Here is a 24496-nt window from a genome sequence, read left to right as displayed (position 1 = left end):
TAAAATCCAGGTTTTTCCCCTCATTTATTTACAATACTTTCACATACTATAATACACCCACAAGACTTGTACCTACATTACAAAAAACAACAAACAAACAAAACAAGATTCAGGAAATAGTAGTTACCCTCACAAATACACTGAGAAGAGTTAAAATTGTGTCTGGCTTGTACTACAGGCCAAACTAAACAAATAAAATGACCGATCATGAAATAAATGAAATCATCATCATCGCCATAAAAAAGAGTTATTTTTTTATCTCTGGACACAAGTAATGACTTTTAAGTTGGCTTGGTCATACAAAGGCATCACGAATTACACAAGGGAAGTTACATCAGCGAAGCATGGAATTTATAAAAAGAGAGATTCTGAAAGGAATCAAACCGATAGTGCGTAGGATGGTAGGATGAGGAACTATAACTAATGTACAACATTAAATAGATATGGCAGTTGTGAAGGTAATTTTAATGTTAATCATCTTTATGTTCATGGTCTTTCATAATCAGAGTTAAGTTAAAAAAAGGAAAGAAAAGAAACTTTAACTTAACAAAGCACTGGGTACATTCCAATTCTGATTCTCCAGATTATTTTTACATCAACAATAATATAAAGTCCAGATCGCATCACTTGCACTGAGATGGACTTTCTGTGAATTCATACCAAAAAAATTGTAAAATAATAATAATTTTTAAAGCTTTTTTTTACTTCTACTTTTAAAGTAAATCTTTGCAATACTCGGTATTAAAATGTTAAAAAAATGTTATAAGCCATAAGAGTGGTACGTTATGCGGGGCTAAGCATCTAACATTAGCAAGGCTGTACAGTGGAACTTTGTTAATACAGTCACAAATGGGTCAAAAAAATTTGGCTGTATTAACGGGGTGGTCATATTATCGGGGCAGGCTCAAATTTCATGACTTGAGGGCCCTTATGACAAATACACCATACATCGCATTCGCATTTCTTGAACAACTGTTTTCATTAATAAACAAACAGAATGTAGATATAACATACAGTAACTGAAAAAACTACTTAAAATTTTCCTTCAGTACATAAAACACTGCTAAAAAATTGCAGCAAGTGCACTTTATGTGTACTGTAGTCTCAGAGTACTAGGTCAATAAAATTGACATGTCACAGGCAATTTAAAATATTAAACTTTTTTAAATTTCAAACAAGTGGCCATTTTGACGGGGTGAAATTATAAGAGATTCCATTGTTTGGGATTTCAAAATGTACCATTGGCCATATTAACAGGTGACCACATTAAAGGTTTTTTTTATATAAGGAAATGTATAGCCCGCAGAAAAAAGTGGCCATAATAACGAGGTGACCGTGTTACCGAGGTAGGTAATAGAAACTGTTAAAAATACATTCATGTAATCATTTCGACCCTTTCTTATAACAGCCTGAGAAATCAGCCAACATTTCACGAGGCCACGACTGGTTTCCCTGCAAAATGACATCTGGGAACTGAGGACAAAAATTCCATACTGGTGACCTTTCATTACCCAGATCTGGGTAGCTAAGGTCTGATTGGCTGAAAGTTTGCTTCAACCAATCAAAAGCACTACCAGATCTGGGTATTGACATGTCATCAGTACAGAATTTCTGCACTCATTTCACAGACATCATTTTGCGATGAAACCAGTGATGGCATCAGCGAAATGTCACCCATTTGCCCAGGCTACTTTCTAACTATTAGACATTATTTTCTTGAAAACCTAAACTAAGTGCGTACATGTAGTAGCTCTACAGGCAGTCATTTGGTGCCAACACAGTTTTGAACACTCAGTAAATAAATAAAAACATTCTCTGCTCTGAACTCTGATGGATTTCCCCAGTTTCCCACAAGTTGGATTACTAACCCCATACATGACATTACAAAAGCTGTACCCTGCAAGAGTCTCAATTTATCTACAGCTGCAAGTTATGCAAATTATGCAGGGTCAGCCCCAGGACAACAAAGGGTCCGAATGCCACCTCATTCCCCTAACATGGTTCTTAAGGCCATTACCAAGTCAACCCTTTTTTTTCCAACAGTTTGGACAACTTTGGTGATAAGGTATGTCACTGTTAAGTGAAATTATGACTTTGAGACATTTTTAAGCAAAAAAGGTAACTCCCAATATTTAAGGCAGTAGAGAAGTAATTTTGATAGATCTGTGACATGACAAGAAGCCTAAATTTAACCAAAGACATTATTATATTATATTTTGTTTTATTAGCATTTGCCCATAATGTGATAAAAAACAGAGAGAGAAAAAAATAAAGGATAATAAAATTAATATGCATGCACTGAAAACAAAGAAGAATAACAGTTTTAGTGTTTTTTCCCCTCCCTCCTCACCCCTTATTATTATTATTATTATTATTATTATTATTATTATTATTATTATTATTACTATTATTACTGTCCTTATTTCTCCACTAAACCCTCTGTTCAATGTGACGAGTGCTTGGGTTGGGGCTGGGTGTGGTGGGCGCGGCTCGTGGCTGGGTTGCGGGTAAGGCAGGCTTTTGGGGTGTTCTTGCTACTTGGGTTAGGAGTCGGCAGCTCCAGCCCCCAGGTTCTTAGGCACCCCACCTCCATGTGCAACTCAGGTTTTAATAATACAGGGACAATGGATCTTAACACTAAGGAAATAATACACCTTATTAAAAAGTTTAATAATAATAGTTATTTGTACTTATTAAAAATAATGTCACATTATGCAATGTTATGTCATATGTTACGTTAGTTGAGTGCGACTACTGTTGATTGAGTAAGCACAGGAACAATGAACAATAGCTCAGTGTCAGATGACTTAGTCTCTCCTTTGTAATCAAAACCATCACTAATGGACATAGAAGCCTTTACAATCTTTATACTGGTCTCCTCAGAGCAGAGTCTCTCTGCCCCAAGCCCACCATGGGTTTGGTGGTGGAGACGTATGATATTTCACACTACCCACCAGCAAGCTGTTCAGTATTAAAGAACAGCCGTAAAAAAAAGGAAAAGTCAAAAAGTCGACTAAAAAAATAAATTAGGAAGAGTACAAGTAACACAAAATACAGTGATTTTAAGTGGGATAGCTCATGGATAGAGAGATAGCGACACAGCCTGAGACTCAAATAACTCACACTCGGGGTGGGAGACAGTCTCTTCCTCCCATTGTTTTCTTTCTCGGGTATTGATGTCAATGGGAGCAAGAGACCGTCTCCCACCCTGAGTGTGAGTAATTTGAGTCTCAGGCGGTGTCGCTATCTTTCAATGGTAACGTGGAATTCAAGGCAAGGTTCTGTTGATGGCTTCAGACGGGAAAGGTTGCACAGATTTGCGACCTTTGATTCGCTCTCGCTGCAAAGGTGTCTTGAAGCAAGATAACGAATGGAAAGGAGAACTATCGTGTGTTACCTAGGCAGAATTTGGAGGCGATTGGAACAGTTGGAGTGAATTTACGGCCCTTTTTTTCGGTGGATCTGTCGGGCCACTTTGCTGGAGTGCCCAATCTTGGTAAACCTTTATATAGAGAGAAAACCGTTTACATAAAACTGTAAAAAGCCCATAAAACGGTCATAAATCGGCCTGTGGACCACACAGGAGAGACGTAACACCAAGAGAGAATGATCTAAGACAGCGAATCCCCCATACATGACCCTCTTCCCATGAAAATTATTTTCAATCTATTCTTGGTTCTGTGTCATACTGCATGGTTATTTTAAGGACGCCACCTTATTGGTCGGTTAGAGTGGCATCATGTATACTTTTAAACTTGGTGGGTGATTCATTTCACTGCCGATCACGCACAGCAAGCGATATGACGTGCAGACTTGGTATTACTTTCGTCGACGAGTCAAAAGATTTATACGTGGAATAATCTGGCCAGAGTAGCTGACGAAAAGCAAAACGGTCCTGGCTTTTGGGAGTTCGCCGGAGAAAGCAGTTCCGACTCTGCGAAAACTGCTTATTGAGGTCTTTGCTACATCAATATATAAACAACCAACACCCTATTGCAAAAAACGACAACTGTCTCTTCCGCAACATCCACGCACACCCGCGAGCTGTGATACCGTCGTTTGGATCCAACCGTGGACACGTAAAGAGAAAATAGGTTCAAAGTGGGTTCAAACATGAATGTTTGGCCGCCAAACATTTGAATTTTGTGAGGACGCTAGACAAATGTGGGCAAACAACTCACTATTAAGCAGGGGTACCCAACGACGGTTTCCTCGTAAATGCTTTGAAAACACTTTTCAGGCTATCCAGAGTACTTTTAGATCTCTAGGAATGTATTCTAAGTGGTGCTAAAAAATTTACATCTGTTCGGTGATCCTAGGGTAACTTGAGTCTTTTCGAAATTACAAGGGCTTCAGAATTATTTTCCCGAAAATTTTAGCGTAATTTTAAGTTTTACGAAAGTGATAGTTTTTCTGAATCCTCTTTGCATCGCATTTTCAATTCCGAAAATTTTAGGTTTCCTTTGTCTATGAAAAATAGCCTAACCTGAGGAGTGAAATGGGAAATACTAAACTTCAGAAAATCGTAGGGAATTGATTAGATAAGCTTCGAAAGTTGTACATGAATGGAACGGTCATCTAGAAATTTTTAGTCTTCCTCAAGCTATGGAAAATTGTAGGTAATTTTTGCTTTTCCCAACAGATATTTCACAGAAAACAGTCGTTGGGTGCCCCTGATTAAGAATTGACCGAAACCGGAAACCGCGCATCAAAACTCTCTGGCATCCACGTTAGCGACTGTTTATGAGCTAGAAGCATCTGACCTGATTTGTGTTTGCACAGCGAAATATTCATCGCAAGTATTAGACGTTAAGAAGAAGTAATTCATTTTGAATCTCTCGAGAATAATTCCTAAAAGCAAATGTACTGTTTCTGAACGAAAAATATTCCTGGAAAAAGAGAAAAAATATCTTGCACATTTGCGTAAACAATTGAAGCCAGCCACTTATTAAAGGTTTCGAGTTTCGCGCGTGATAACCTTTGCCTCTGGCTTTCACTCTGTGTCAGAATTCAATATTCGTTACTTTAAATGAGGCTACCAGCCGTTAGAAAATCTCAATTTTTAAGCTCAAAGTGAAATTTTAAATCCGATACTGCAATCCCTTTGTAAATGAAAATGAGAGGAAAGCGCTGATCAAAAACATGTCAACAACAGGAGGCGATTAGTATCAGCTCCTGGCGCTAATTACTATAATGGCTGTCAAACTTCAAATGTTTGGCGGCGAAACATGTCACGTTCACGTGAAAGTAGACCGCGCGGGTCACGGAAACAACAGACAAAAATAACCTTCGCAGCGCGCGCGCGAACTTTAAATAGATTTAAAAAAAAATTATCATGGGGCACAAGGATTCGCTCTCTTAGCTCATTCTCTCTTCGTAATACACATTGTAAGTAAGGAAAGCTGTTTTTTATTGAAATCCTTTCATTTTCGTAGGTTACAGAAATGATAGGTTTTTTCCCATATAAATCCTTATATTTCGAATGTTACGCAGCAATGCCGATGTTTGCCAATGCTCATATTTCGAGCATGGGCTACCTGTGGTGATGCATGATGAATCGTCATCAGTATGAAATTTCTGCACTTGTTTCTCAGACTTCATTTAGAGAGTAAACCACTGGTGGCGTAATCACAGGCGGCCCAGGCGTAGTATGTGTCACTGAATGAATATATTAATAGTCACATGGACAAATTAATGCGATGAGTCGTCGAAACTCCCATGAACTAAAATAGTCCAAAAGCCAAAATATAACAAAACAAAGCTAAGATACCTTCAACTGAACGTATCATTGTCTTTCCTCGCCGGTTTAAGTGGCATTTTGTTGAGTTTTGCATTTGTAGGTACTATCTACTAAAGAAGAATTAAAGGCTGGCTACAAAACAAACGGACCATCTCCACACGCCTTCACACGAAGTGCTATAAATTCGAGAATAATCGACGAATCCGCTCCAAATTGCCATTGGCTAATCTGCAGGTAACGTGTGCTCCTGCTTTTTGCTCGCTGGCTCCACAAAACCCATCGCAATTGCTCAATAATTGCTCGCTCATCAACAACCACTGTTGACCTTTACACTTCGATATGACCGCAAACTACCAGGTATAATACGCGACGTGAATATTCAAGCTAAGCGACCGCGTTCGCGCAACAATGCAGCACTTGCTATGGGAGGGATGGTACTATAGCTTCTAGGTCAATCAATCGGGAAAATAGTATTGAAGCCCTTGTAATTTTTAAAAGATCCAATTTGCCCTAGGATCACCGAACAGGTACGAATTTTATAGCGGAGCTAAAAAAAATGAGCGGCAGTGGAAAAAGTGAACAACAACATGTACCACATTTCCTCCATAAAAAGGGAAAACCAGGACGTTTTCTGGAGGTTTCACGTTGCAGTCATGCAAATCAACGGCAAGGAAATGTACTAGAAAGTGCGCTGCAATTAGACCTATTGTTGTTTTTCACAGTTCTGGTCAAGGGCATCCAACGTTTAATTTTTCACATTTCACTCACCGGGTTAGGCTATTTTTCGTAGAGAGTAAAAAGGAATCCTAAAATTCTCGGATTCAAAAATGTGATGAAAGAAGGAATCTGAAAAATTATCTCCTTCGTAATACGTTAAATTGCATCTAAAATTTTCGGGAAAATAATTCTGAATTCCTCGTAATTTCGAAAAGACTCAAGTTCCTCTAGAATGACCGAACGCTGAGATACAAATTTTCTAGCGCCACTTAGAATGCATTTCTATAGAGCTAAAAATACTTTATGAATAGCTACAAAAGTGTTTTCAAAGTATTTGAGGAAACAGTCGTTGGGTGCCCCTGTCTCGTTGCCTTCTCCGCTTAGCATTACACGATATATTTTATATTTAGTATGAGCAAACTATAAATCATTAGCTTCGCTTTTAGCCCCCCTGACTAAATTTCTGTAAGCGCTGTTTAGAATGCATTTTTAGATCGAAAGTACTCTGGACAGCCTTAAATGTGTTTTCAGTGCATTTAGGGGGAAATCATCGTTGGGTGCCGCTGAGTTTTGAGAATAATAATAATAATAAAAAATGATATCACGCACATAAATTTTACTTTACGATATCTTCAGCTGTATCTTTTATTCAGCTGCATAGCCGAGGACAGATTTTGCCTTTTTCCTGGGCGGAAAATTCTCGTCCTCCTTCACCAGTTTGGACAACATATTGTGGAGTAAGACGTTGTTCTGGAAAGAACTGTTTATTTAATTAATCTAAGAAAATAGGTCTAGTAGAGTCAAGAACCAATGCAAGCGGCTGGACGAACAATGTGAGAGCAGCTGTGACAGCGAACGTTAGAAGAATTCGAACTTGAAAACCAGGGTCGCCCGTTGAAACCATACGGACGGTCGCGTGATCGCCTTTTGTTTTCTGGTCAAAACTAACGCAGCGAACCTTCGGTCAGTGTCGATTGACCTAGAAGCAATAGTACCATCCCTTCCATAGCAAGTGCTGCATTGTTGCGCGAATGCGGCCGCTAAGCTTGAATATTCACGTCGTGTATTATACCTGGTAGTTTGCGGTCATATCGAAGCATAAAGGTCAACAGTGGTTGTTGATGAGCGAGCAAATATTGTGCAGTTGCGATGGGTTTTGTGGAGCCAGCGAGCAAAAAGCAGGAGCACACGTTACCTGCAGATTAGCCAATGGCAATTTGGAGCGGATTCGTCGATTATTCTCGAATTTATAGCGCTTCGTGTGAAGGCGTGTGGAGATGGTCCGTTTGTTTTGTAGCCAGCCTTTAATTCTTCTTTAGTAGATAGTACCTACAAATGCAAAACTCAACAAAATGCCACTTAAACCGGCCAGGAAAGACAAGGATACGTTCAGTTGAAGGTATCTTAGCTTTGTTTTGTTATATTTTGGCTTTTGGACTATTTTAGTTCATGGGAGTTTCGACGACTCATCGCATTAATTTGTCCATGTGAATATTAATATATTCATTTAGTGACACATACTACGTCTGGGCCGCCTGTGGCGTAATGAAATGTAGACTTTTTTTTCAGGCTATGTAAAGGGGTGCCATAAGAATTTGTCATGCAAATCGGGCTTTAAATTCCTTGGATTACCTCAAGCGGGAAGCCATTAATGACTCACTAATTAATCCCAAAATAGTTCTAATTGCCACAGTTATTAAATGTACCATAATAAAACTACGAAAATAAAGGTTTCAGTCCAAGAGTGTTTTTTTGGCATTCCCTCTGGGCTGGAAGGTGGAGTGCGTTAACTGTAGTAAAATCAAATGGCCCAGACGTTCAGCTCAAATTACGCGTATGTAATTAGCAACCTCGAACAATGTATTAATTATCCAAACTTTTCGCTTTGATAGACTAAGGGAGACTACTACTCTCCCACTGAATGATCTTGCCGAGTAGAGACATGTTTTTCTTAGTGGTTTTCTTCTTTAGATGCATGCACGAGTCAGATCAACGAGGAAAGAACGCCTACGTGCCTGAATCACTGATGGCATGCATCATTGCGTCTGTTGCGTGCTAGTAATTTTGTGTGTTAGGCAAGATTGTAAATTTACCTTACACAGTTAAGCTATCTAAAAAAAAAGATCTTACCTTACAATGCAGGAAATCTTCAATAAAGCGGATCAAAACCAACTTCAACGAACGAAGAATGTGGTATACTTCCTCGACGCGACAGAAACACTTTTGATTTCAGCCGGAAGCATTAGCAAGAGAGCCGAAACTACTTGTGGGACACCATACATTGCAAAACCGGTGGATGATCGTGTCATACATGCCCAAGGGGCAGTGGCTAATTCGCTGCTGTTGCCCCATAATCGGGAGAGGTATAACGGATTCCTTGCAAATTCTCGCGATACTTCCATCAAGCCTGAGATGTCCTCCGAATAACCCGCGGGAAGGATCGAAAGCGGTTTTTCCTCCACTTTACTTTTCAAGAAAGATAATGAAAAGGAGAAATGTTTGATCGTAGGTAGCCTGTGCTCCCCTTCCCCCCTTCCCCCCCCCCCCGCCACTAGCCTAAGAAAACCAGTGGTGGCGTTGCGAAATGTCGGCTGTTTTCTCAGGCTAGATCAAAGGTTTCTGACTTTCTGTCTTTCTAAGTAATTTTTTTCAGTTTCCCTCATCTACTATAGTCATATACCGAGAGGAAATCAGCGGTGAGCCGATGAGGAGGGGTATTTCTTACTGTGGACTTTAACACCAACGTATACGATTTTCCTTTCCACGCTGCCTTTAGCACAGGTTACCCACAAAAGCTACTGTAAGGTCCTATAAATTTTGCAAGTCTTGAAATGAGAACTATTCAATTACAGGAGCGCATTACCGTTCTTAGCTAGACCTGTCCTGAAGAAAAAAAAACATTATTGCGGAATTTTCTGCGCAAGAGGAGCTGCGGCGCAGTTTGGTTATAAAAAGAAAAACGCCTCAGTGAGTGGTGTGACTGTGTCTAGTTGTTCAAAAGCTGATAAGAGGGTCTCAATACCGGAGTCAACATTCAGCCGTCAGACAGCCTAAAAATTAACCATCAACCTGTTAAGGGTACCGATTTTGAGAGTTTCGAGGTACACAGGAAGTTGAGTCGAACAACGGTTTATTCCTGAACTTCTTAGTTCTTCTAAGTTCCAAGATTTTTCAAGCTTTTTAAGCTCACAAAGTGGTTGTATTTATACTAAACTACTAAGTTAAGTAGTTTCTAAGAAAGGTCAATAGTATTCTTATGCGTAAAAATAGGTGTTAGGAGGTGGTAGAACTGATAGAACAAAAGATACTAAATTAAGTTGAATTCAGCCGCGTGTGGAAAAAATTTGCCAAACTGAAAATATCTCTTTAGCCAAATTCCTATACAAGAAGGTAAAACCATGGTTTGAAAGAAAGCAAATTTTCCTAAGATTCTGTTGAAAAAAATTTTAGTTTGAAAGTAAGAAAGTAAGTGAATTTTTGCTGAAAATAGCCCAACTGAGAACAAAGGACTAAAAAGGTGTTAGGTCGCACGGCCCCACTGACAAGATTTTAATGAGATAAGAAAATCTGAAAGTGATTCAAGTTTGGAAGCGAAAGTGAGAACTAACTTCAGGTTTAAACAAAAGAACTTCGTTAACAGGAAACGCTTATTTACCCATTCCACAGCTGAATACATCCACCAAGGGAAGTAATTATTTCTGTCTTTCGAACTTGTTTCTGTGTTTCTTAAATAAGCTTGAAGAGGTGTTTCTTAACCTCAGTTAAACCTTTAATTGTGAAAGACTTAAATGTACACCTCTGTAATTATTGCACTAAAATCTTTGTGATCGTTGTAAACACGTCTGTCTGTAGGCGCTCTGTTAATAATAAAGCAGCTATCCTATCCTATCCTATCCTATCCTATCATCCGTGGGCATCCCTAAGCGTTGATGCCCTAAAGGCAGGAAATGATCTTCAGGACCCTTAAGGTGCACCAGATTTAATGTCGAGGTTCTCTGCACCCACTGGCACGTAATATAGATCTTTAAGGAATGCTCCCAGCTGAGAAGTCGCATATAAAGCTGCGACTACCAAAACCAGAATGATTTGGAAATTACTCTTTTGCTAAACGTTATTATGCTACCCGAATACCGACGATTTACCTTAAATGTTGACATAAAAGCCTGAAGCTACAAAATCACAACACCAACTTTCCTTTTAGGTATTTGGATCATAGATGTAGTTTGAAGTTACGTCCTTATTTTACAATGAAAAAAAAATAGTGACTGAATACAGAACTACAGAGTTGGAACCTGCGAACTCGCCTGTTGAATGCAATGTCTTTACAACATAACCTCACTGAAGTTTCGTCATGCCCCTGAAAGGCCGCAAAACAAACCAAGTATTATGTGCCATATTGTGTTTCTTAATTCGCATTTAATTGAAAGGTCACGCGGTGGGAATTTCCCATCCGGAATATAATGTTATACCGATAATTTACTTCTCGATTGCGTTTTCTTTGCATACTCTTCAAACTTCATAGTTTTCAGTTTTTCCCCCTTTTTTCGTTCAAAAGCGGATATGTTTTGTAATAGTTCTACTCGGCTTGACTGATGAGTGTTAAATCTCATACAGCACGGCCAAAACACTTCCTTTCGGAACATATCGTCAACATTCACCCCAAATTGAGTGTGGTCATATAAACACAACGTCTGTTTATATCGGACTTCCGGAGGTTGTTGTTCTGGAATTTCCTTTCAGGGGATTTTTTTGCTTTTGAGAGATAGTTTCCCGATAAAATGACTCCCGTGCGGAAACGAGGGAGATGCTTGTCGTCTCGCTTAGGAGTAGAAATCGTATTTCTTTTGGTCTCATCTAAGGATGTTTAGGACAGAAAGTTGATATTTTTGCCTATAAAAGTATCGCTTAAGGTTGTGCGTAAAGAATTATCGATATAAAATATGAAATGCCTTCAAACTGAGGCCCTCTTTGCGGCGGGGGGGGGGGGGAGGGGTAGGGGGGTTAAGTATAGTCTAAATTTCGAAACCTGTCGGTTAGGGTATTGAGGAGAAATCCATGTCGCTGTTGATATTTTGCTATTGTATTTGCGCTTTTCTCTGTCACTTTCGCAGTTTGAACCCATCTTTGTGTCGTTTGTCGCCATTTCCACTGTCCTATGTTGCTTTCTCAAGGCCATGTCGCTTGTGAGCATTTACAGGACCTTCTTGAAATTAGGGGACAAATAAACACTGAGCCACGCTCAGATTGGCTTCCATTTGAGGTCTGATTATAATTTTACGACAAACATGACCGTCTCTTTATTGTGGGACTCATCCCCTGCAGGTGAAGTTTTCGTAGCGGTCAGATTCTAAATTTCTTGTAATCTCTCGCGAGCATTCCGCGACTGGAAAACCTCAATTGGTCTCACTACTGCACTACAAAATTGGACTACTACATTGTTGCTGCTACATCTGTTGATGAGAAATGTGGTTGGGTTTGTAGCAGTGGATTTAAGCTTAACCTTCGTCCTTACGGCATAAAGTTCAAGTTCTAACTCTTGATCAAGAGAGAATAAAGGACCTTTCTGACTCCTGGTGCAAAGCTAGAGCGAATGTCTGGGGGTACTCTCTATAAGGGCCTATACGGAGAGGCTCCTCCCGAGAGGGATAGCTTTTTCGTGCTTCATATTAAAGGGTAGGGATTTCACTAGTTGAAGTATATGGAAGGGTTGGGTGGGAACAGTACATTTACTGTAGTTAAAAGGTATGCAATGTTCTTAAGTAGGTATGTGAAAGGGGTACCATTTGTTGATGGAAGGTAAACGAAATGTGTACTTTTTCTTGGTATATAAAAATGGTATATAAAAAGGTGAGGGGTTGGATCTCGGGGCGGAGCCTCCCTGTATGAACTTTGTTGAGTATTCTCCCCGGAGCGAATAAAACGACCCATACAGCTTGAATTTATCGGTCACGGGAGTACCTCTTGGTTATTCATTTAGAACTTAATATGGCTGGATCCATTATTTTAATAGGCAGACCCTCCCTTTTTGAATCTCTTTTACTTAAACAAATCGATCTATACTGTAAAACGATTATGACACATGGATTACAGTTAGACTTAACTTTATTATGGAGTTCGGAATAAATGTCACGTGGCAATGACGTCACAATGGTTTTAGCTCTAAATCGAATTTCAGCCCTGCTCGTCATTTTATTTTGAAATGCTTTACGCTACGTATTCTTGGATAAATGTTTTCTGCCGTGCGAAGTTTCACAAAAATCTATATAAGCATTTCAAGATATTTTGGAATTGCTATACAAAGGGTATAAATTATGCATGCACTGAAGACAGGGCTTAATGCATACAAATTTGCTACTTTTTGGATGTTTCCAAAAAGGTTTTATCACTCATTCGTTTTGCAAATGACCCTTGTGCACTATAGAAGCCGCTGAACGCAAGTACACTTGCGCGATTTCGAAACTCGTGTTAACGTATGAATCAGGGTAAAACACAATGCCGAGGTCTTTAGTAATTTCTAACGCTACTTTCACAAAAAAACCGATTAAAACAACATTCGTGGATAGATTTGTTTTAGTGTACTATTTAGTCCCCGAATTTCGTGTCGACTGAAAACTTCTAAAGTTGTCTAACATGGGCGCAAAAGTGAGTAAATATTCAAGCAATGTCACTATCTGGCTAAGTTTTTGCTCTGGAACTTCCCATTGTCTCGAGTTTAGCACAACATCAAATAGACCATGCAGGACGCGAGAATTTACCGCGTTTGGTTGGAATGCCGTCTGAAATCTTTCCGAAAGATGGCAATGATGTAGAATGGGAGAAAACAATAACGAATAGATAATCTATTCGCTATACTGGGTCGAGCCCCCTCAAAGCCCGGTTAATTAAATGTTCAAATAGACGATTCCGCCTGATTGAATACCACTGATACGTTTGGTCAACTGTATTTTAAGCTTGTCGCGTGAGGATGTCAAAACGTCCTCAATTTTGAATGGCAGAAAAGAGAGAATTTTGTTAAAATAATGTCAATAGTTGTGCTTTGCTAAATGAAAGAGTAACAATGTTACTTGCATATCTGCATCAAAAACAACCGTGGCGTGTTCAATTTGGCGATACAAAAAAATGCCTAAAATATCGTTTTTCCAGGAGCAGATTACTAATCAGCTCCTGGATTCTCCTAGGTTGTTCTTTTTAACCGGTGAATATAACCCACCAACCACGAGAAAAAACATCATTACGTTTTCTTCCCTCTCTGTGGTTTTTGGCTAAGATTCAATTGAGAAGACATACGTTTACTCCAAGATAGAGGTGCATCTCACTTCTCCAAAAATACAAAAGGAAACAAAACATAACAAACCAAAAATGACAATTGAAAGAAGAAAAAAATAAGTTAACATTTGTCGCGACCATCTGATTTGAAACTGAGTTCGTTGGCACAAACCCCTTTTTAAAGGCTAAAGCCATGGAGAAACTTTTTATTTTTTTATTTGGCCGATTTTTCGAAAACCAACGTATCGAAATTTGCCGTCATTTCGGTGAAAAGACGTCAAAGGGTAGGATTCTCGGGCCCGGTAAGCTCCAAAATCACACTAACAAATTGAAGGAAAAGGAAAGGAGAAAAAGAACGAGCGAAGAGAAAGATAGGAGGAAAAGGAAAAAAAGCAATGGTTGCACTCTTAGATTTTATATTGCCTACTTTGGAGAAAAAAAAATGTTGCACTCAAAAGGTCCATTTGTCGGTAACGTTTTCAAACATCCGGCTAGGTGTGTAATTAATATTTTAAAACTAATAGTAATTATTCTCCAAAAACGTTTCCAATGTTTCTTTGTGCTATTATTAGAAAGCGAAGGCATTATGTAACAAACTTATGATCGTATTTTGGACGAAAGAAGCAAGCAGAAGAGGGACCAAGATGTATAGTGTTTATAGTTTGTCAGTTTTTCAGCCCTCAAGTTTGTGTATGATGTCGCCTTGATTGTTACTTGATTCTATTTTTACTATTAAAGCTTAAAGTCACTTTGCACTGAGCATGAGTAGAATTTTACTATCTCTGTCACCTCCAAGAAGACTTAACAGCTTCATTCTTCTTAGATGCTCTCTTACGTAAATATTAATGATTTTGTCAAAGTTCCATTCTGTGTCCTTGTGGACACACAAGAAGCTCTGGTTGTGAGACCCCTGGTTGATAAGAACCCCTAGATGAAGGAGCCCTAGTTCTAAGACCCCCTGGCTGTAGGAACCCCCTAGGTATAAGAACCTCTGGTTGTAACACCTCTGGTTGTAACAACCCCTGGTTGAAACAGGCCTGCATATTAAAACCCCTGGTTGTAAGACACCAGGTTGTAAGAACCTCTGCTTGTAAGACCCCTGGATGTAAGAACACCTGGCTGTAAGACCCCAAGTTCTAAGAAACCATGGTTGAAAGAACCTCTAGTTCTAAGACCCCTGCCTGTAAGACCCCTGGATGAAAGAACCCCTGGTTGTAAGAACCCTTGGTTGTAAGACCCCTGGTTGTTAGAATCTCTGGTTGTAAGACAGCCTCGATGTAAGAACCGCTGGTTGCAAGACCCCTAGAGGTATAAACCCCTGGTTGTAAGATCCCTGGATGTACGAACCGCTGGTTGTAAAACCCCTGGATGAAAGAACCCCTGATTGTAAGAACCCTTGTAATAAGAACCCCTGGTTGCAAGAACCCCTGGCTGTAAGAACCACTGTTTGTAAGACCCCTTAAAGTAAAAACCCCCTCTGAGAAGGTGGACTGGTGAAACATCTGATGGTGGAAAGGTAGAATATCTGATGGTAGAACAGTGCAAAAGAGATGGTGGAACAGTGGACCATCTGATGAAGGAACAGCGTAACAGAAATGGTGAAACACTGGAACACAGATGGTGGAACTTTAGAACACCTGGTGGTGGAAACGTAGAAAATCTCATGGTGGAACAGTGGAACATCTGATGGTAGGACAGTAGAAAATTTGATGGTGGAAAAGTGGAAGATATGATGGTGGAACAGTGGAACATTTCATGGTGGAACAGTGGAAGATATGATGGTGGAACAGTGGAGGACAGATTGTGGAATAGCAGAACATCTAGTGGTGGAACAGTGGAACATATGATGGTCCAACAGTCGAACGTGTGATAGTGGAACAGTGGAATAGAGATGGTGGAACAGTGGAAGATCTGGTTGTGGAACAGTGCAACATTTGATAATGGAACAGTGGAAAAGAGATGATGGAACAGTGGAACATGTGATGGTGGAACAGTGCAACTTAGGTGGTGGAACTGAAGCACTTCCGTTGGTGGAAGAGTGAAAGATCTGATGATGGAAGAGTGGAACAATCATATTAGCACAGTAGAACATCAGATGGTGGAACAGAAGCATCTGATGGTGGAAAAGTGGAACATCTGATGGTGGAACAATGTAACATCTGATGGTGGAACAGTGGAACACAGATGGTTGAACAGTTCAACATCTAATGTCGGAACAGTCGAACAGAGATGGTGCAATAGTGGAACATATGATGCTGGAACAGTGTAACATCTGATGATGGAACAAAGGAACAGAGATGGTTAAAGAGTGAAACATGTGATGGTGGAATAATGCAACATCTGATGGTGGAACAGTGGAACATCTGATGGTGGAACAGCGTAACAGAGGTGGTGAAACAGTGGAACATAGATGGTGGAACATTAGAACACCTGATGGTGGGACAGTAGAACATCTAATGGTGGCACGGTGAAACATCTAATAGTGGAACAGTGGAACAACGATGGTAAAAAAGTAGAACATCTGATGGTGGAAGAGTAGAACAATCATGGTGGAACAGTAGAACCTCTGATGGTCGAACAGTGGAACATATGACGGTGGAAAAATGGAAAATCTAACGGTGGAACAATAGAACATCTGATGGTGGAAGAGTAGAATATTTGATAGTGGTACAGTGGAACAGAGATGGTGGAACAGTGGAACAGACAATGTGGAACAGTAGATCATCTGATGGTGAAACAGTGGAACATATGATGGTGGAACAGTGGAACATCTGTTGGCGGAACAGTGCAACATGTAGCCGTGGAACAGTGAAAAAGACAATGTGGAACAGTAGATAATCTGATGGTGGAACAGTGGAACATCTGTTGGTGGAACAGTGCGACATCTAGCCGTGGAACAGTGGAACAGATAATGTGGAACAGTAGATAATCTGATGGTGGAACAGTGGAACATCTGATAGTGGAACAGTGGAACATATGGTGGTGGAAGAGTGGAACAGACAATGTGGAACAGTGCAACATCTGATGGTGGAACAGTGGAACATCTGGTAGTGGAACAGTGGAACATATGATGGTGGAACAGTGGAACAGACAATGTGGAACAGTAGATCATCTGATGGTGGAACAGTGAAACATCTCATGGTTGAACAGTGGAAGATTTGATGTTAGAACAGTGGAACATAGATGGTGGAACAGTGGAACATCTGATGATGGAATAGTTGAACATCTGATGGTGGATCAGTAGAACATCTGATTGTGGAACAGTGGAACATCTGACGGTGGAACATATGATGGTGGAAGAGTGGAACAGATAATGTGGAACAGTAGATCATCTGATGGTGGAACAGTGGAACATCTGATGGTGGAATAGTGGAACATATGATGGTGGAACAGTGGAACATCTGATGGTGGAACAGTAAAATATTTGATGGTGGCACAGTGGAACAGAGATGGTGGAACAGTGGAACAGACAATGTGGAACAGTAGATCATCTGATGGTGGAACAGTGGAGCATCTCATGGTGGAACAGTTGAACATCTAATGGTGGAACAGCGTAACAGAAGTGGTGAAAGAGTGGAACACAGATGGTGGAACATTAGAGCACCTGATGGTGGAACGCTGAAACATCTGATGGTGGAACAGTGGAACAATCATGGTGGAACAGTAGAACCTCTGATGGTCGAACAGTGGAACATCTGACGGTGGAAGAGTAGAATATTTGATGGTGGTACAGTGGAACAGAGGTGGTGAAACAGTGGAACATCTGATGGTGGAACAGTGGAACATCTGACGGTGGAACAGTGGAACATATGATGGTGGAACAGGGGAACAGATAATGTGGAACAGTAGATCATCTGATGGTGGAAGAGTGGAACATCTGATGGTGGAACAGTGGATCATCTGATGGTGGAACATTGGAAGATATGAAGTTAGAGCAGTGGAACAGAGATGGTGGAACAGTGGAACTTCTGATGGTGGAACAGTAGAACATCTGATGGTGGAACAGCGTAACAGAGGTGGTGAAACGGTGGAACATTAGAACACCTGATGGTGGAACTGTAGAACATCTGATGGTGGAACGGTGAAACATCTGATAGTGGAACAGTGGAACAAAGATGGTGGAACAGCAGAACATTCGATGGTGGAAGAGTAGACCATCTGATGCTGGAACAGTGGAACGTCCGATGATGGAACAGTGGAACAATCATGGTGGAACAGTACAACCTCTGATGGTCGAACAGTGGAACATCTGGCAGTGGAACAATGGGACATCTGATGGTGGAACAGTAGAATATTTGATAGTGGTGCAGTGGAACAGAGATGGTGGAACAGTGGAACAGACAATGTGGAACAGTAGATCATCTGATGGTGGAACAGTGGAGCATCTCATGGTGGAACAGTAAAACATGTAATAGTAGAACAGTGGAACAGAGATGGTGGAACAGTGGAACACCTGGTTGTGGAACAGTGCAGCATTTGATAATGGAACACTGGAACAGAGATGATGGAACAGTGGAACATGTGATCGTGGAACAATGCAACTTATGTGGTGGAACTGTAGAACTTCTGTTGGTTGAAGAGTGAAAGATCTGATGATGGAACAGTAGAACAATCATGGTGGAACAGGAAAACATCAGATGGTGGAACAGAGAAAAATCTGATGGTGGAACAGTGCATCGTCTCATGGTGGAACAATAGAACATCTGTTGGTGGAACAGTCGAACAAAGATGGTTGAACAGTTGAACATCTAATGTCGGAAAAGTGGAACAGAGTTGGTAGAATGGTGGAACATATGATACTGGAACAGTGGAACATCTGATGATGGAACAAGGGAACAGAGATGGTTGAAGAGTGAAACATGTGATGGTGGAACAGTGGAACGTCTGACGGTGGAAGAATGGAACATCTGATGGTGGTACAGTAGAACAAAAGTGGTGGAAGAGTAAAACATCTGAGTGAGAAACAGAGGAACAGAGATGGTAGAACAGCGGATCGTCTGATGGTGGAACAGTACATCTGAGGTGGTGGAACAGCGGAACAAAGATGGTGGAACAGTGGAACATCTGATATTTGAAGAGTAGAACATCTGTTGCTGGAACAGTGGAACATGTGATGATGGAACAGTGGAACAATCATGATGGAACAGTAGCACCTCTGATGGTGGATCAGTGGAACATCTGATGGAGGAACGGTGGAACATCTGATGGTGGAACAGTAGAACATCTGATAGTGGAACAGTGGAACAGAGATGCTGGAACAGTAAAACATCTAATGGTGGAACAGTAGGGCAGAGAATGTGGAACAGTAGATCATCTTATGGCGAACAGTGGAACATATGATGGTGGAATAGTGGAACATGTCATGGTGGAAAGTGGAACAGCGATGGTGGAACAGGGAAACATCTGATTGTGGAACAGTGGAACATTTGATAATTTAAGAATTGAATAGAGATGATGGAACAGTGGAACATGTGATTGTGGAGCAGTGCCACTTAGGTGTTGGAACTATAGAACTTCCGTTGGTGGAAGAGTGGAACAGCTGATGATGGAACGGTGCAACGGTGCAACAGTAGAATATCTGATGGTGGAACAGTGGAACAGTGGAACATCTGATGATGGAACAGTAGAATATCTTATGGTGGAACAGCGGAAAAGAGATGGTGGAACGTTGGAACATCTGATGGTGGAACAGTGGAACATCTGATGGTGGAACAGTGGAACATCTGATGTTGCAACAGTAGAATATCTGATGGTTGAACAGTGGAACATCTGATGGTGGAACAGTGGAACAAAGATGATGGAACAGTAGAATATCTGATGGTGAGGCAGGAGATTATATGATGGTGGAACAAACAGAGATGGAGGAACAGTGGAACATCTTATAGTGGAACAGTGGAACATGTGATGGTGAAACCGTAGAACATTAGATGGTGGAACAGTGGAACATGTAATGGTGGAACAGTGAATTATCTGATGGAGGAACAGTAGAACATCTGATGGTGGAGCAATGGAACATCTGATGGTGGAGCCCGAATTGAAGGAAAAGATTTTGCGACAAGAGCCTCACAAATTTGTAACTCTGCACAGGTCAAGTCCTCAAATGACAACTGGTGTAACACTATTGTTCTTAATGTGCGGGAGAAAAGTGCGGTCGAATTTGCCAGAGTGGAGACGTGAGGGACCATCACCAATGAAGAAATGCCTGACTGGGACTTCAGGGCGGAAAAACGTTCTGCGCAAGCTTCTGCGCATCCCTTATCGCAGGCTCAAGGCGGGCTTTTTTCTGTGTGTTGACTGTGTTTGTTTGTTGCTGGAGTTCTGAGTGAAATGCTCGAGGTGCGAACGTTTGCTCCCTGTAAAGCATTTTTATTTGACATGTTTGGGTTTTTTTCGTCGCTTGAAAATTACTTTGGATTCAGAACAACCAATGTTAAAGGAGAAACGGATCATTCCGTCAGTCTGAGGTGGAATAAAAGGTTTTGAACATTTCTAAAGAGGCGAGTATTTTTTCTGATTGTGCATCCGATTAATTTATGAGTTGATTTCGCCAGATTGAATTAACACCCGCTTGTATTCTGTTATTAGTAGTTACGGTTACTTTTTTTACATGCCCAGATTTATTACCTTTGCAGAACCAGCTTTATCTTTGTCTTCAGTCAAAGAACCATATTGCTGTTTATTATAACGCATCAGAGTGAACAAACTTGTGCGCTTATTAAATTTTCTCGGAAAAAGAAGGCCAGCAAGCTTAGTCAAGATCATTTTTCTATTGCTCAAGTAATAATAGTCAGAGTTTTTTTCATTTTTCATTACATACTTTGTTTTCCAGTGCACTGTGAAAGTTTCTGTTCTTTATAAGAATAACTTTCTGTACGCAAATTGTCCTTTTCGCTCGCTGTAAAGTAGAGAACGACAACTGCCGGCAGTGACTTCAAAACAATTGACTCTTTTCCCGTAAACAATTGCTGCAGCTGGATTTGACTGAGGCGAGCAAAACAAACCCTTATGTGCAATTTTCTGTATTTTCTAATGATCGGCGGAGTTTAATTTGCTTAAACGAAGACCCTCGCATGGACCAGTTAAGCTTATTGAAAATAGCTAAATGGTGAATCATGGCTTGGCTGCCAAGTTGCAACTGATCTTTTGCTTTTAAGATCTTTAGGTAGGTTGTTTTCGCACAGAAAATTCATTTCTTCATTGTTAGCAAGAAGTGTTTGAAATAATGTAACTTTAACTTTGTTTGAAGGAAATCCTACTTACGCTTTGTTTTTGACAAATGTTATGCGTGTTCAACTTGACAACACAAAGCAAAATATATCTCCGCGAAACTGAGCAAGTTTAAAAAACGATAGTCGCTTTGAAACCGAATTTTTGGGAAGATTTTACTAGATAAAGATTGACCTTTTTTCTGCCCACATATCAACGCAATAACTTCTACATTGAGGATTTTGTTTATATTTTAGTGATCTGCGAAACTACGAGTGTCCGATCGAGCGAGGGTCTTAAAATATAAGCTCGAGTGCGACAAAGTTCAGCGACTTCAAACACATTGTGGGCAAGCGTTAATTTTTTTGGGCAAATCACTGTCCAAAGATATGTTGTTTTTGTGTCCACAGTGGAGCTCCGGACCTTATATATCCAGGAACTTCCTTATATGAACACATTTTGCGAATGCATCTTGAAAAAAATCGGACCTACGCATGCATATTTCCAGTACAACGCAAGGAAATTAATGTCGTTAAATTCCGTTTTACTATGAGCTATTCTTCAAGAAAATTAAGTGACGACAAGGTTATAACCACAGCTTGCAACTTTTGAAGACAAATTGCCTGTTCTTTCCAGGTTATGAGTAGAAACACTATATTTTTAGGCAATAAAATATTTGAAATCCCGCCATTTTTTCAAACCCGGCCAGGGGATCTGGGCAAAAAAGTTCACGCATGCTCATTACGTTTTTCCGCCCTGAAGACTGGGACTGGTTAAGAAAGCTGGCACAGAAAGATTACGTGGACACAAGGAAACATGCAGTTGAGGGTCAATTGAAAGTTGGAGATCAGTGATTATTGACAAACACCAAAAAAAACAAACTGCCTCCAAACTACGACCCCAGCGCTTGTGAAGTCATAGACAGAAATAGACGAGAAGTCACATTAAGTAAGAATGATGGTGTGGAAATAAAACGGAATGTGTCGTTTGTTAAGAAGTACCAGGAGAATGGAACTTCAGAATTAATGCTACCACTTCAGCCAATTGCTAACCCATTTGAATCAGTGACACCACTTCAGCCAATTACTAGCCAGCGAATCACTAGCTAGCTAATTGAAAGCCCAATTTCAGTGCAGCACACAGTTTACCCAAGTTCAACTGTGCTTCAAACGAGCCCGAGACCAACTCGAACTATTAGACTTCCTAAACGATTTGATGATTGTGAACTGTCAAAGGCATGACTGGACTTTGTTAGTGGCTGAGCGTCTTGCAGCTTTACCCTGTTAATCATGTTATGGAAGTGAACATAATTTCTTTATCCAGTATTTAACTCTTCGTACTCGTTTCATTTTGGACATTATGCTCTAAGAAGAGACAAAGGAGGGATGTGGTGTATTAAACCGAATGTTTAGGTTGTGTAAGTCAACCAGAAGTATACGTATTAGACATCCCACAATGTCGTGCGTGCTCGGTTGCTAGCGTTGTGAAGACCAGAGAAGCGTGTTGGATGTTTCTTCGGTTTTAGTTGAAATTCTGTAACATCGTAGTGATAAAGAATTAAAATATAGAATTTAACACAGGATCTCTAGATCGGCGTATTTGTATCAATGATACAAATGAAAAACATCGACAAGAGTGACAAGAGTGACAACAGTGACAATGGAGACAATGTCGACAAGAGTGACAACATTGACAACAGCGACAACAGTGACAACAATGACAATGGTGACAACATCTACAACAGTGCCAACAGTGACCACGGTGACAACATCGACAACGGTGACAACAGCGACAACAGTGATAACAGTGGCAACGGTGACAACAGCGAGAACAGCGACAACAATGACAACAGTGACAACAATGACAACGGTTACAACATCAACAACAGTTACAACAGGGCAACAGCGACAACAGTGACAATAGTGACAACATCGACAACGGTGATGACAGTGACAACAGTGACAACGGTGACAACATCGACTACAGTGACAGCAGCGACAGCATTGACAACAGAGATAACAGGGACAACGGTGACAACATGGACAACGGCGACAAGATTGACAATGGTGACAACAGCTACAACAGTGACAAGAGCGACAACGGTGAGAACAGTGTGCCGTCAAAGAAAAAAACATATTATTAAGGTTTGCGTATAAAGTCGATCACATTGCTAACACAGACAAAAACGCTTAAATATCTCCTACAAAATGAACGGCTGAGTTTGTTTTTTCTACGGGTCAAACTGCTACTATATATCCCAGAAGCGCTCAGGCATAATAATATGCCAGGACTTCTACCTGGATGAACCAGAAAGGATATAGAACAACTGCCTAATTGTTTTTTACGGCTACGGGTCGAAATACTAAACGTGTTATATATCCTAGAAGCGCTCAAGCATAATAATATGCCAGGACTTCTACCTGGATGAACCAGAAAGGATATAGAACAACTGCCTATTTTTTTTTTTTTTTTACGGCTACGGTTCGAAATGCTAAACGTGTTATATATCCTAGAAGCGCTCAGGCATAATTATATCATGCCAGGACTTCTACCTGGATGAACCAGAAAGGATATAGAACAACTTCCTAATTGTTTTTTACGGCTACGGGTAGAAATACTAAACGTGTTATATATCCTAGAAGCGCTCAGGCATAATAATATGCCAGGACTTCTACCTGGATGAACCAGAAAGGATATAGAACAACTGCCTAGTTTTTTTTTTTTTTACGGCTACGGTTCGAAATGCTAAACGTGTTATATATCCTAGAAGCGCTCAGGCATAATAATATGCCAGGACTTCTACCTGGATGAACCAGAAAGGATATAGAACAACTTCCTAATTGTTTTTTACGGCTACGGGTTGAAATACTAAACGTGTTATATATCCTAGAAGCGCTCAGGCATAATAGTATGCCAGGAATTTTACCTGGATGAACCAGAAAGGATATAGAACAACTGCCTTTTTTTCTACGCGTCGAAGTTCTAAACGTGTTATTCTTAGAAGCGCTCAGGCTTAATGATATGCCAGGTTTCCAGCGACTGATTTTAGCTGATTTTGCGGTGCGCAAGAATGGATAATTTACCCGACTTGTAAACAGATATTTCCTTCAGCCGATTGTGTCTCATGCAGCCGGAATGTCATGTCTGCGTTGTTTTGTTTCTACTGAAGTTTTATCAAAAAAAGCTTAAGCGAAAATAGGGAGGTCGCAATTTTATTTATACTCTTACGAACTATAAATTAGGGCTGACCTGGAAGACGCGTTGAATTGTGCCGCCATCCTTCAAAATATAATCTGGCTGCGTTTAGGGAGACAATTTCCTCTTCCATCCAGATTTACTTAGTATATGTGTTTTCGAGAATCTTCAGACAAAGAATTGGGTATACACTGATTCGAATGGCTTGGCGATACTAAGTGCTTAAGTCTACTTACCGATTACAACATGTTTTGGAAGTATTGAGAAGCGCGCCAAATGAGGTTGTCACAGTGTTCTCGAGCGAACACGGCGCGACCTGGATTGATAAAATTACCATTACATGCAGCTATCATGCCAGTGATTTCTCCTTTC

General features: G+C 40.4%; 1 protein-coding gene across 1 annotated transcript in view; it reads left to right on the top strand.

Annotated features, from left to right (window-relative positions):
* Positions 1-24496, top strand: part of LOC140928239 (uncharacterized) — a 240002-nt gene that overhangs the window by 186589 nt on the left and 28917 nt on the right. The window lies entirely within an intron of this gene.

The sequence above is a fragment of the Porites lutea genome, chromosome 2 (assembly GCF_958299795.1).
Source record: "Porites lutea chromosome 2, jaPorLute2.1, whole genome shotgun sequence".
Classification (NCBI taxonomy): Eukaryota; Metazoa; Cnidaria; class Anthozoa; order Scleractinia; family Poritidae; genus Porites; species Porites lutea.
Note: the sequence above shows the minus strand (reverse complement) of the source record. Positions and strands in the feature narration are given on the sequence as shown.